This window comes from Chelonia mydas, chromosome 6 (genome assembly GCF_015237465.2).
Source record: "Chelonia mydas isolate rCheMyd1 chromosome 6, rCheMyd1.pri.v2, whole genome shotgun sequence".
Taxonomy (NCBI): Eukaryota; Metazoa; Chordata; order Testudines; family Cheloniidae; genus Chelonia; species Chelonia mydas.
In genome coordinates this window covers 88,050,269-88,064,367 of record NC_051246.2, presented here as the reverse complement: position 1 = coordinate 88,064,367, position 14,099 = coordinate 88,050,269, and the positions used below count along the sequence as shown (strand labels likewise).

General features: G+C 37.8%; 1 long non-coding RNA gene across 2 annotated transcripts in view; it reads right to left on the bottom strand.

The window, feature by feature from the left end:
* The window catches only part of LOC122466203, a 121,349-nt gene that overhangs the window by 58,501 nt on the left and 48,749 nt on the right, over positions 1–14,099 (bottom strand). For both annotated transcript variants that reach the window (XR_006291551.1, XR_006291552.1), the window contains exon 3: positions 1,609–1,701. This is a non-coding gene — a long non-coding RNA (uncharacterized LOC122466203). The remainder of the gene's footprint in view (positions 1–1,608; positions 1,702–14,099) is intronic.

Sequence of the window (14,099 nt, the reverse complement as noted above, 5' to 3'; positions counted from 1 at the left end):
GTTCTTGTCATAAATTATCTTTAAGTGAAAAAAGCTCAAAGGAGGTCTGCAGCAAACTGTATCAAATAATGAATTTGTAAGCGGTGGTAGAAAACACTTATCTTACTTATACTCTTCTACCATCGATTGTTTAGTGACCCTTCTTTGGGATATATAGATGAGCATAACCCTGAAAAATGTTTGTGTTGTCTTTCTTTTGCTGGCAGCCTACAGGCTGCATGATCTAATAAATATTGGCAGGGCCAAATGAAATAATATAGAAGAGCTTCTCTTCTTTAAAGTCCATAGACCAAGAGACTCTTGTCACTTGTTAATATCTCCATCAAACACTGAAGTGTTAACATATGTGATACGACCACGCAATCAAGTAAGGACCGATTTGTTGACTAATTAAACCAACACAACAAGCTCTTTAGCACCTACAAGTGACAAGTTTAGAGCAGGCAAGTGGAAACTCTCAATTGAGTCCCCTTTTATGAGACTATCATGCCAAATTCAATTCTGACTGAGTAGTATTTGAATGTACTTGACTTCCACTATGTGCTGACATGCTTACAATAATTCATCATGTGTGACAATAGCCCAATATTAGAGATTTATGATATATACAAAACAGTTACAAATGAAATGTAGCCCTAACATGTGTCTGCTTTACTTATCCACAGCCTATTGATATTATAATTAATGGTCAATTACTTGGGGATAAAGAATAGAAAATAGTCATTACCAGTTTCAGTCATCATCTGTTTTTGGCAAATTCTGGAAGTAAATGAAACCATTTTCATAGTGTTTGGCGGTTGCTAGAAAGTAAACTGTTGCTCATTAGGAAAAACAACCACAAGAGCTGGTTCAATATCTATTCTACAGATAAGAATGATTTGAGAAATAGTATTTAATTTAAGACTAATAATATGCAGATGTGCATAAATGAACTTTTCTGAGAAGCAAGAAAATAGCCTGGAACTTTGGATCAATATTTTCTGACTAAGGCAAATACCCCAAAAATATTTAACTTACACTTCAAAACCCTTTTGTAAGAAAAAAATATAAAGTGAGCACTAGCTGCTGATCTCCATCTAGTATGCAAGAGGCTCATTTTTAAAATTAAGAATGTCAGCCAATTAATCTATTAGGGGATGAAGGGATAGCATGCCTCAAACTTTTGTATTCCTAGGTCCTTATTCTGTCAACATGCTTAATATTAAGCATGCAAGTAGTTCCACTGAAGTCAGTGGGACTAGTCACATGCTTAAAGTTAAATATATGCAAAACATAGTTGCAAGATCAGGGACCTAGTGTCTAGTCCACAGCAGTATTAGTCACAAAAGAGCTAATCTGCCCCTCTCCAACATATAGGGCAGCCACTGCAGCTGTTGCTTAGTCACAAAATGAATGTAGTTCATGAAAGCTTATGCTCAAATAAATTTGTTAGTCTCTAAGGTGCCACAAGTACTCCTTTTCTTTTTGCGGATACAGACTAACACGGCTACTACTCTGAAACCAGTCAAAATGAACGGGATTAGGCTGAGGAAAATGGACAGTCAGAATGAAGAGGAAGGTGAATAAATGATATTCCCATTTTACAGACTAATATCCTTAATTACTGACCTGATGAGGCGAGAACCTCCCTGGCATATGATCATGATGATGTAGGTGGATGGTGGGGAGCATATAGGCTTAGATGCTAGTATCTCTTTGCTCCTAAAAAAAGAAAAAGAAAAAAAAAAAGAAAAGGAACAACTATAGATTTAATTACAGTAAATTACATTCATGTTAATTTCATTCATTAATGTTTGCACAGTTCTTTGAGATCATTGATTGGGAAAATTGTGGAATAATTATTCTCTCAGAATAAGCCTGTATCTTGGAACCCAGCAACAGCAAAAAGAGTTCTTGTTAACTTCAGACTAATAATTATAGTGACCTCATTTATATTTTAGCATTAAGGTTCCATTATGATCCAAAAATTAATATGATTTTTTTGGCTTTTTAAGCACTTGCCATTTTTTTGTTCCTACATAGAAACTTACTGTTTTTTAAATAATTCAAATTAAATTTCAAATTTTATACATATATTATATAAATAAATAACCATAATTAATCAAATATATCAGAGTGAATTGCCAAGGTTTCATATATAGTGACGTGGAAATCTGTACCTTCTACCTCACAAACACAACCATTTATATCTTCAAAAGGAGGAGGGACAGAGTCCCCTCTCACTAATACCAGTATAAATCAGGAGTAATAATATAATTGTAGTTATACACACACACACCCACACTCCCCCAAACACACACTAAACACTCTTTCCATTCCACTAATATCTCAGGAGAATGTTAAAAAACAACCACTAAAGTTAAATATTTTTAAAACAGCAAGTCAGATAACTTGATTCCAAGAGTTTTAAAAGACTGGCTGAGGCGCTCACTGAACTGTTAATGTTGATTTTCACTAAGTCTTGGAATCTGGGGAAGTTCCAGAAGACAGAAGAAAGCTACCATTGTGCCAAGATTTAAATGGAGTAAATGAAATGATTCGGGTAATTATAGGTCTGTCTACCTGACTCTGACATCCTCTCAAACTTATCTGATATCTTTCTTTGATGAGATTATAAGTTTGTCTGATAAAGGTAATAGTGTTGATGTAATACACTTACATTTCTGTAAGACATTTGACTTGTTATGACATTTGTCATAACATTTTAACATAACATAACATCATGTCATGACATTTTGGTTAAAAAAATAGAACAATACAAAATTTACATGGCACTCATTAAATGGATTAAAACCTGGCTAACTGATAGGTCTCAAAATGTAACTGTAAGTAGTGAATAATCATTAAGTGGGTTCAGCAGGGATCAGTTCTTAGCTCTACACTATTTAACATTTTTATCAATGACTTGGAAGAAAACATGAAATAATCACTGAAAAATTTTCAGATGACACAAAAATTGGGGGAGTGGTAAATAACGAAAAGGACAGGTTACTGATACAGAGCAATCTGGATCACTTTGTAAGATGGGTGCAAGCAAACAATGTGAGTTTTAATACAGCTAAATGTTAATGTATACATCTAGGAAGAAAGAAAGAATGTTGGCCAAACTTAAAGAATGGGATACTCTATCCTAGGAAGCAGTGACTCTGGAAAAAATTTGGGAGTCTGAGTGGATAATCAGCTGAACATGAGCTCCTAATGTGATGTTGTGACCAAAAGGGTTAACGTGATCCTTGTATGCATAAACAGGAGAATATAAAATAGGAGTGCAGAGATTACTTTACCTCTGAATTTGGCACTGGTGCAACCACTGCTGAAATACTATATCTAGTTGTGATTTCCACAATTCAAGAGGCATGTTGAAAAATTGGAGAGGGTTCAGAGAAGAACCATAAGAATGACTAAACAATTAGAAAACATGCTTTATAGTGATAGACTCAAGGAGTTCAATCTATTTAGTTGAACAAAGAAAAGGTTAGGGGGTAACTTTATTACAGTCCTTAAGTATCTATAGGGGAAATAAATGTTTGATAGTGGGCTCTTCAATCTAGCAGAGAAAGGTATAATACAACCCAATGGTTGGAAGCTGAAGCTAGATAAATTCAAACTGGAAATAAGGAGTAAGTTTTTAACAGGGAGAGTAATTAACCATTGGACCAATTTACCAAATGGTAGTGGTGGATTCTCCATCACTGATAAGTTTTAAATCAAGAATGGTTGTTTTTCTATATCATCTAGGAATTATTTTGGTGAAGTTCTATGGCCTGTGTTATACAGGAGGTCAGACTAGATGACCACAAGGGTCCTTCTGGCCTTGGAATCTATGAATGTATGCAGTACACATGTATTTTAACTTCAGATTTTATATACAAATTAGATTACATATTTTAAAACCTAAAAAGTTGAAGGCCTAAAATACAATTACTATTATTTTAGTTATTTTAAAGGAGAAGAGATTCTATATAGCCATCAACTGAGATCGGTCTACAAAGCAATCAATGTAATTTCAACAGAAGAATTGTGCCATACTGGTTGTTTCATATAAAGCCATTGAAATGAAATTGGCTCACAAAGGATTAATTAAATCTAAATGGAAGAACTACATTGGGCCAGATTTACTTCTGGTCTAGTTCCACTGGGTTTAGTAGTTATACCAGGGATGAATTTGGCCCTTGATAGCCTGGTTTCTCTTTCACTTCCACTGCAGCTGAATTAGCTGAATGAAAATCCTTTCAAATGTGAAAAAACATACAAATCAAATTCAATTAAAGAAAACTTAATTGAGAGAGTATTAAGAGGCAAATTTGTAAGAACAAGGGCATATAAAGTGGAAACTTCATCATTAGCATGCACTATTATCAATATTGATACTGTAGATCTCATCAAAACTGTTCTATATGGATCGAAAGGTATGATATGCACTGTACTAACAGCACTTAAAAATCAGACAAGTTAGCTTCAAATTTCTTTTCTTTTTTGGGGGGGAAGGGTATGGAGCAGGATTCCAATTGGATTATATGGACCCGATTTTAAACACCATTCTTTAAGGGGCTGTTCTTAAGAGATACTAGAAGTCAATGGGAGCTGCAGATGCTCAGCACTTCTCAGGATCAGGCACTTAATTTGCTCCCACAATTTAGCCCACGCAAAACTCAGCATTTGTGTATGTGTGCAACAGATCATATGGGTAATTGAACAGCTAACTACTTGTCTGCATAAGCAAATGCAAACTTATGTTTACAAAAGACTGAAACCACTTTGTAAATGTGGCACTCAATGGAGTTTATTATTTAATTTCAACTTGAGTTGTACTTAATATGAAAATGAAGCCATCTATTCCCCCACCAAACTCATCTGAAATATATATTTAAAAAAAAATCTCTTTCTCCTGTTAACGGAGAAAGAATGAAATACATCACTGGTGTGTTATTCTCCCACTGTTTTCATCAGCCCGGTTTTGGAAATATAACTGTTGCATGGGAATATAATTATTTACTGACTTCAGTGGGGAAATTCTTGAAGCTTCCAAAGAAAGTGAGAGAGATATTGGGGGAAAATCCACACAATTTTTTAAAACAAAATCTCTCCAACATTTCTTACCCAATGGTGAGTTTAATTAGAGTCTCCAACAGAGGAGACTCTTGGAAAGGACTCCAAGAAAGCGACTTAAAAAGAATTGTATACTATTTTTGTTGTGAATTCAAATAACCTATTTCTTTCTCTGTTTAGTGTCTTTCTTTCAAATTAATCAAATGTATCAGTATCTTTCAGTATGATTTTCATTTCTAAATCTAATGAGGGACTAATAAATTGAGAAACCTTATTAGTCAAATTCTGAAACTCCAGTACATGTTTTCCTTATGGAATACATAAGAAATACTTTGTTGTTATTTAACGATTATCTGCAGCAAAACCAGATTAGAGTACATAAGGCTTCCACCCTTTTAATTCAATATTCATCTGGAATTTTGCATTTACAGTGAGATTTTCAAATTCTTATACCATCAGTCCAGGGACATGTCCCACCCAGGAACAAAGAAATATACACATAAGACTATGGTTCAAAAGGCATATTAACACCCAGAATTTTGCAAGTACAATAAAATGCACCTGCAAATGATAGAGTACACAATTCTAATCTCACTTCTGTGTGTAAATCAAGAGTAATTCTACTGAAGTAATATCAGACCATGTCTACACTACAAAGTTAAGTCAACTTTAAGTAAGTCAACATCGAGCCTCCTATTTAAGCAAATCGATCTTGCATATCCACACTACGCTTGTTGTGTTGGCAGAGTGCATCCTCACTAGCAGGGCTTGCATCGACACACGGAGCATTGCGCTGCAGGTAACTGCCCCACAGTGCACGTAGACGAGTGGAAGTTTGGGTTGGGCTTACAATGCCTTATGGGACCAAAACATTGGCGCAGGTGGTTATAGGAACATGGTGTTAGCTTCCCATGATGCACTTACCTCCCTCCCTGAAATCAATGGCAAACAAACCAAGCCTTTTTGCACCTTTTTTCATAAGCCTGGGTTACCTGTGCGGATGCCATAGCACGATAAGCATGGACCCCACTCAGCTGTACACTATTGTGAGCATTAAAAAACATCTCATGCCTTATCCTTATTTACACAGCCGATACAGGAGCCGTCACATGGAACAATGTGATGCCATACAAGCAGCCTTTCTGGAAGACATAGAGCGATTGATCGCCTCATTTATCTTCTGATATGCTTGCTGAAGCTCCTTTATTTTCACACAGCACTGCTGCGTGTCCCTAGTATAGCCCTTCTCACCCATGCCCTGCACAATCTTGGCATAGATGTCAGCATTTCTTCTGCTGAATCGGAGCTCTGCCTGCACAGATTCTGCTCCCCACATAGCAATAAGATCCACCACCTCCTGTGTGCTCCATGCTGGACCGCGTTTGTGGTCTGGAATCTCCATGATCAGCTGTGCTGGTGAGCTCTCCACACTGATCAAACTGGAAATGAAAATTCAAAATTTCCCGGGGCTTTAACAGGGAAGCAGCTGTTTCTTGTGTACTGGGCTGACATGCAGTGGAGCTGAAAATGCTCTCCAGAGTGGTCACAGTGGAGCACTGTAAGACACCTCCCAGAGGCCAATTCATTCAAATTACACAATGCAGTGTCTACACTATCCCCATGTCGACCTGTGGATGTCAAATCAAGGGCTACACCTCTCGCAGAGGTGGAGTAAAGAAGTCGAATTTACAGGCCACTTAGGTCGGCGGAAGGACTCAGTAGTGTAGACAAATACATTATTAGATCAACTTAACGCAACTTCTGTCAACCTAAGTTTGTAGTGTAAACCAGGCCTCAGAGTAAAACTTGTGTGAGATCAGAATATATTTTAGCCCCACATACTTCAAGACATTAGACAATCTGCTTTACTTATTCACTGTTTTAAAATGTTTAAAATATTGAGTGCACTGGATTTTTCACTCTTCTAAACATGTACTGTAGTGCATTCTATTGGAAGAGTTTCTTTATTCTGATTTCACTTACATTAGTTTTACATTTGTGTAACTCCATTAATTTCAATTAAATTACTCCTGCACTACCAATATACAGCAAGTTGTGGACTGAACACAGGACCAGTAAGTGGGAACTACTCATTTCTAATCCCAGTTCTCAAACTAAATTCCTCTTTGGCCTTATAGAAATCACAGTCTTTCTGCCTCAGTTTCCCCATATGTAAAATGGGAGAAATAATATCAGCTAATTCATAGGAGTGTTACAAGGAATGATCACACAGGATCACTGCACAGATTTCAAAAGGTTTCTGGAAGGCCACCAAGTTCTGCCTGCATGGAACAGCTTGCAGGCTCAGATCCCACAAAGACTTACACACACTTAACTTTACACAGTGTGAACAACCCCACTGAAGAATGGGAATCTCACTGAACAGAAAAGCAAGTTAACATTAACAAGAAACAAAATTAATTAATTAATTAAATAGAACTATCAAGTTGTGTAACACAACGAATTATCACCTAATGTCATTATTGTAAGCTTTGTTCTACCTCTTCTCCCCCACTCCCCAACCTTTTGTCCATTTATTACCCTCACATGTGTCATCTCTAAACTTGGATCTATGTGGAATAGCTTACAGGACTGGGACATAAGTTCAGGGGGCCTGGCAACTCAGAAAGGCATATACATAGCTTGATAGTTCTATTAAATTAGTTTTTAGTTTTGTTTAAATATTAACTCAAATTTTGTTAACATTGAGAGGTTTCAGAGTAGCAGCCGTGTTAGTCTGTGTTCGCAAAAAGAAAAGGAGTACTTGTGGCACCTTAGAGACTAACCAATTTATTTGAGCATAAGCTTTCGTTGAAGTGAGCTGTAGCTCACGAAAGCTTATGCTCAAATAAATTGGTTAGTCTCTAAGGTGCCACAAGTACTCCTTTTCTTTTTGTTAACATTGAGTGACTTCAATGGGTCTATGCCTGGGTACAAGGGTCCACCTGTGCAAAGCAGCTTCCAGAATCGGATCCTACAAAGACTTACACAATGCTTAACCTTCTGCACTGTGGGTAGCCCCACTGAAGTCACGGGGGCTAAACAGAACTACAGCAAGGTTAAATCCCGGCCCTATTGAACTCAATGACAAAACTTTCATTAAGTTCAATGGAGCCTGGATTTCACTCTGTGAGTGGTTCCAGCTAGCTCCATTGGGCCAAACCATAAATCACTGTAGCTCCACTGATTTCAGTGACGCCATGCCACTGTACATCAGCTGAGGATCTGGCCCAGTGACATCAATGGGACTACTCACAGTGTGTGAAGTTAAGCATGTGCACAAACTTTGAAGGATCAGAGCCTTAGCTTATAAATGCTTTGGAGCAGGCACCGTGGGCCTCATTCTCCTTTCATTAATCATTACTAAATCAGGTGTAACTCCATTTAAAATTGACAGAGCTACACCAGTATCAGACAGGTGTAAGTAAGATTACTTCCATTTTTAGCGCACTAGCTCGATCAAAGCTAGTGCGTGTATCTCTAGCTGAACCGGAAATTACACTTCCAGCTTGAAGTGTAGATATCCACAAAGAAAACAATTGTGCCCTGGTCTTTCCTTGTTTTCATGAAGCACCTAGCACACTTTTGGGTGCTCACAAATAATACATAACACTCATTTTATTGTTAATTAATTATTAATTAATAATAATGAGTATTTTTTAATGGGGGCTAAGTTGATTTAACAGAAACTTGAAATAAACTTTATAGAAGATAGAAATCCAATAGCCAAGTGTTTTTTAGTACAGCAGATCTTGAGCTTATTGATACCTCCATCTAAAACTCTTCACCCCGGTCTCTTGAGCTGAAATACTGTTTATGTCACAAGTGAAAATGAGTAAGGTGTTGTGAATCTATCCCCTTGCAAACTCGCGTTACAAAGCCATCACACACTTCAATAGCTTTGGTAGTTTCTGTTTAGCAGAGGCCAAGGATTTGAATAGCAGGGATGTTACAGCTCAGGTCTGAGGTGCATTAGCACAGCTGCATGAAAAAATTTGCCCACCATCTCCCATCTCTAGACAGTGCTACAGAAGTTCATGAAGTTGAGAAACTAAGTTAGGGCTCAATCCTGCAAAGGAACGAGCACACTGATCTCAGTGTAGCAAAGTACTCAAGCCCCAGGCTGGAACTTGGAGTGCTGGGGCTGCTGTCATACCCCCTCGGTTGAAGTGGTTTTCATCATATAGAGGGTCTACAGTGTGGTTCAATGACTCTCAGCGCCCCGACTATACAAATTGTTCCAGCACCCCTGAGCACATCTGTCTAAGATACTGATGTGGGGGCCACATCATCTGAGCACCCCACAATCTTTTAATGTATGTATTTAGCTCAACAACCCCGCTGGGCAGTAGAGGAGTACTATTGCTTCCATTTTACATATGGGGAACTGAGGTACAGAGACACAGGGCTATGTTTACCCTTCAAGCTGGAGGTATGATTCCCAGTTTGAGGAGACATACCTGCATTAGCTCTGATCAAGTTACTGTGTTAAAACTAGCTGCCCTGAGCATGTGCCTACCATTGCACAGGTATGCACTTGGGGTAGCTAGCCCCTCTCACCACCATAGCTACACTATGCTAGGGACTAGCATCCTAACCACTAGGCCATCCTTCCTCTCCAAGTAGTCCTTTTTACATTGAAGAGACTACTCACGTGCTTAAAGTTAAGCATACAGTAGAACCTCAGAGTTACAAACACCTCGGGAATGAAGGTTGTTCATAACTCTGAAATGTTTGTAACTGAACAAAATGTTATGGTTGTTCTTTCAAGAGTTTACAACTGAACATTGACTTAATACAGCTTTGAAACTTTACTATACAGGAGAAAAATGCAGCTTTTAATAATTTTAATTTAAATGAAACAAGCACAGAAACAGTTTCCTTACCTTGTCAAATCTTTTTTTTAAAAAACTTTCCCTTTATTTTTTCAGCAGTTTACATTTAACACAGTAGTGTGCTGTATTTGGGGTGTTTTTGTTTTTGTCTCTGCTGCTGCCTGATTGCATACTTCCGGTTCCAAATGAGGTATTTGGTTGACCGGTCAGTTTGCAACTCTGAGGTTCTTCTGTATGCTTAAATGCTTTGCTGGATTATGGCAAGAGCCTTGCAGCTTAATCCCTAAAATTTAGATGGAAAACCAGCACAGCATATTTTTCATCTTTATAAAATTAGTATCAGCATTGCTGTTAGCACTGGCATACAATGCAAACTGTGCCCATAAGCCTGCAAACTTACTCACCTACAGAAATGTTTGCAGGGTCACTGCTTAAATGCTGCCTTGTTGATCATGGTGTCCAAAGTAAAGAAAAAGAAAAACAGTACATCTTACTAGAAGTCACTATGTTCAGCAGAGAATTGTAGAACAAATGGAAATGAGAGCACGCAATATCCACTCCTTGGCAAGTCTGAGGTGATGGAAGCAAACCAATACAGTTTTTCCATTTGGAAAGTGATCTTATGACATTTTTGGTATTTTGATTCTCAGTCCAAACTCTTGTGGAAAGATGACATCTGGTAAAGAACTATGTTTAGTCACATACCTAAAGGTGGAAAGTAAAATAGAAAGAAAAAGATGTTTCCAGGTGTTTAAAAAAATGCAGGAAGAAAGAGTATAAAGCTCAAGACAGGCCCAACACACAACTCCGGTTGAACTGTCATTCTCTAGTGGGTTTCAAACATCTGCATTACTTTGAGTGAGATTTCATGAATAATTTATAATAGAATAAAGAATTTAAGAAATGTCGGGGTTTTTTAAATTTAATACCTCAGAGTAATTACATGGTTTCATATCAGTTAGTGAGGTGCATTTTGGGAGAAAACATCACTGATTTTATGAACCTTTTGGAAGTTTCTTTTTAAAAAAAAAAAGAAAAAAAAGAAAAAATGATCATTTCAGCTTGATATTATTTTAGTATTTACCACTCTGTATTGTCTTAGATGTCATCTTGGCAAAGGGCTCCTAAACAACTGCCACTTTTAGCACTGCTGCCAAAAGGCCCCCTTTCACAATAAAGCATGCTGTGCTTTGGCAGGAAATCAATAAAGTGAAAATCTGTTCTCATCATCCATACATTTACCATCACAATCAACAATCAAAGGCAAGACCTGGGTTCTTTATCCACAGGCTCCAGCCTCCCAATTTTCTGCTATGAAAGGCAGCATAAATTAGAACCCTTGGTTCCTGTTAGCTGGGCTTAATGGGTATGATTTATGAACCATTAAATGAGGTTATGTAAATTGATCCTTAGCAGAATGCTAGCACACAGGTGACAGGTGCAGTACATTCGAATGATGAGTCCACAAGGGTTCTGCACAAATCAGATTTCAGTGACATTCAGTTTTAGGAAGGAGAAATATGTTGTCAACAAGGAAGTGATTTAAATAGTGCCCTGGGTTTGTCAGCAATTATGCTTTTCTTCTTAATTGCTGCAAACTATATAAATTCTAATAGAAATAAATTAGTGATTTACCAGCTAATGACAAGGGGTACAGACAAGAATGGCTTAAATATTTTAAAAAGCATTTGACTACTGAGGCCATATTCTGTGATGATTTCATTTATGCTGTTAAAGATAACAAATCCTTTAAATACACAACATAAACTTTGACATGAGATAAGTAAAATTGTTTTCACTGCTATGTTAAAGAAAACTGGTTTATGTAAAAGAGGCAGGCATTCTTAAAACGATCAAATCTCCTATTTGCACAGTAACGAGAATGATTTTGCTCTATTTTTTTGGTGATCATAACCTTTCGCAAAATCCATTACCTTATATAAGGTATTGCATCTCACCTTTGCAAGATCTTTTTACTGATCATAAAAATGATCAAATCTAATGATCTGATGTTTGACTGATTTTTTCCCCTCATTGCTACCAAGAGGGATCTTTACAATATGGTTGCCTTTTAACAAGGTTTTCTAATGTGAAAAATGGGTTTACTATTGCAATGCATTGTTCTTTAAAGCCATGACTACTGTGCCTATTTTCACTATATTGGTCTGGGTGGCAGGATAGCTGGGAGACTAGACATATTTGAGTGATATTTAAGTTCCAGCTCTCTCTAGCCTAGCCAATAAGATATGCTAAAGAGTGCTAAAATATGCTAAAAAGTGGCCTGACACACCTCTTTTTAATGAAAGTTTGTATCATGCAGTGGTAGGAACGTAGGAAATACCACATTCAAGACTGCATGTGACTCAATGCTGTAAGTATTCCTGGGGTAATGGTCAAATAGCTGTACTGGATGCTCCAAGGGGAGCAGGATAAAAGACCAACCTGGAAGTAAAATCAAAGTTCTAGGAACAGTACGTATCTTTTACCTGTGGAAGGGAGACACAAACAGGGAAAGGAAAAACGGTTATAGGGAGACAGAATAACGCTAGAAAGCTAGGAATTCAAGTAAGGATTTTTAGGTACGCTAAAGAAGCCTGAGATATTTCTATTATGCTTTCTTTCTTTTTGACAACCGGCTCATTGACTCTGTATTTCCTGTTTTTGCAAAACTCGGTGAGGTTTCTTCAAGCAACAGGCATCAGTTGCTAATTGAATTAGCCTCTTCTATTGTATTTTAATTCAATGGAGATTCCCTTCAAGGTTCAGCTGCTTACTCGTGGCATTGTTCTGCTCAGTGCTCACATATAGCTCACTGCAATACTTCCCCCTTCACAGAATCTGTCACTTTCATTTTGTGAAGAGGATCAACAGGAGTGAGTCCAGAGTGAGTACTGCTGTTGGTGGTAATGCATGCAAATTAAAGGGCTAGCAAGATTCAAATGTGGGAAGTTCAGAAAAAGTTGTTGGCATTTGTTTGACTTATGCAGTGATAGAGTACAGGTTTTACACAAAGTGCTAAGGAATATTTGCCTATTTATCAATATTATATTTAAAATACTCCACTTACAGAATGTTGCTGTTGCAAAGTGAAGCACTCAACAATTGTGAAATGCCAGGATTAAGGTTGTCTGAGAAACCTTAATTCAGCCCCCTCGTGTGTATTAATTACGATACAGTCTTGAATTACGTCACATACTATTTTTTTTCCAGTGGCCCCTGCCTCACTCAGTGCATAGGAGGGATGATACTTAGTGAATGGGTAACTATTCAATATTTCTTTTTGTCCTCATCATTCAGTGTGTGGCCCCAGGCATTGTTTATTGTATGCCTAGGTGCTGGAACTAGGGGTGCTGGGGGTGCAGCAGCAGCCCCTGGCTTGAAGTGGTTTCCATCATATACAGAATTTACAGTTTGGTTCAGTGGTTTTCAGCACTCCCACCACACACATTGTTCCAGCACTCCTGACTGTATGTCATCCAAACTATGCACTGAATACAGAATTATTTAAATTCTTCATGTGGTTTTCTATGGTGCTATCATCATGGTATCTTAGTTCTTTACAAACATTACTGAATTTATCTTCAGAACACCTCTGGGCGGTGAGGTGGTATTATTTTTCCCATTTTACAGATGGGGAATTGAGATGCAGAGATTAAAGCCACCACTGTCAGACATGTCAACTCATTTTGGGTATTCAATTTGAAAAACCTCAGGCCCGAGTACTGGTACCTAGCATTTTCTAGCACTTTACATGTTCAAAGCAAAGCTGACACTGACCTCAGTTGCAGATATGGATGCTCATCACTTCTGCAAATCATACCCTGCTACATGCCTCAGATAGAGTACCCAGAAAATGAGAAACACAGTGGCAAACTGAAAATGTTGGTTTCTGTGACTTGCCCAGCATCACATAAGAACTCTGTGGTAGAGGCAGGGATACAATTCAGTTCTCCAGGACAGCATTCAACTGCCTTCACCATGAGACTGTCCTTTTTCTGTTACTGCGTGCTCTACCTTTATTACTAAACAGCTTCCAACTTCTGCAGCAAAAGAGTCCAGGGTCCTACAGACAACAGCCTAATTTACAACAGCACCCTGATCCATGCCCAGGGCAGGCCCACCCTGTGCACTGAAGAAGCTGGGGTCTTGTGGAAAAAATAGTACATGATCATGTAATTAAAGACTATATCCTAATGTATACGCACATGGGAGACA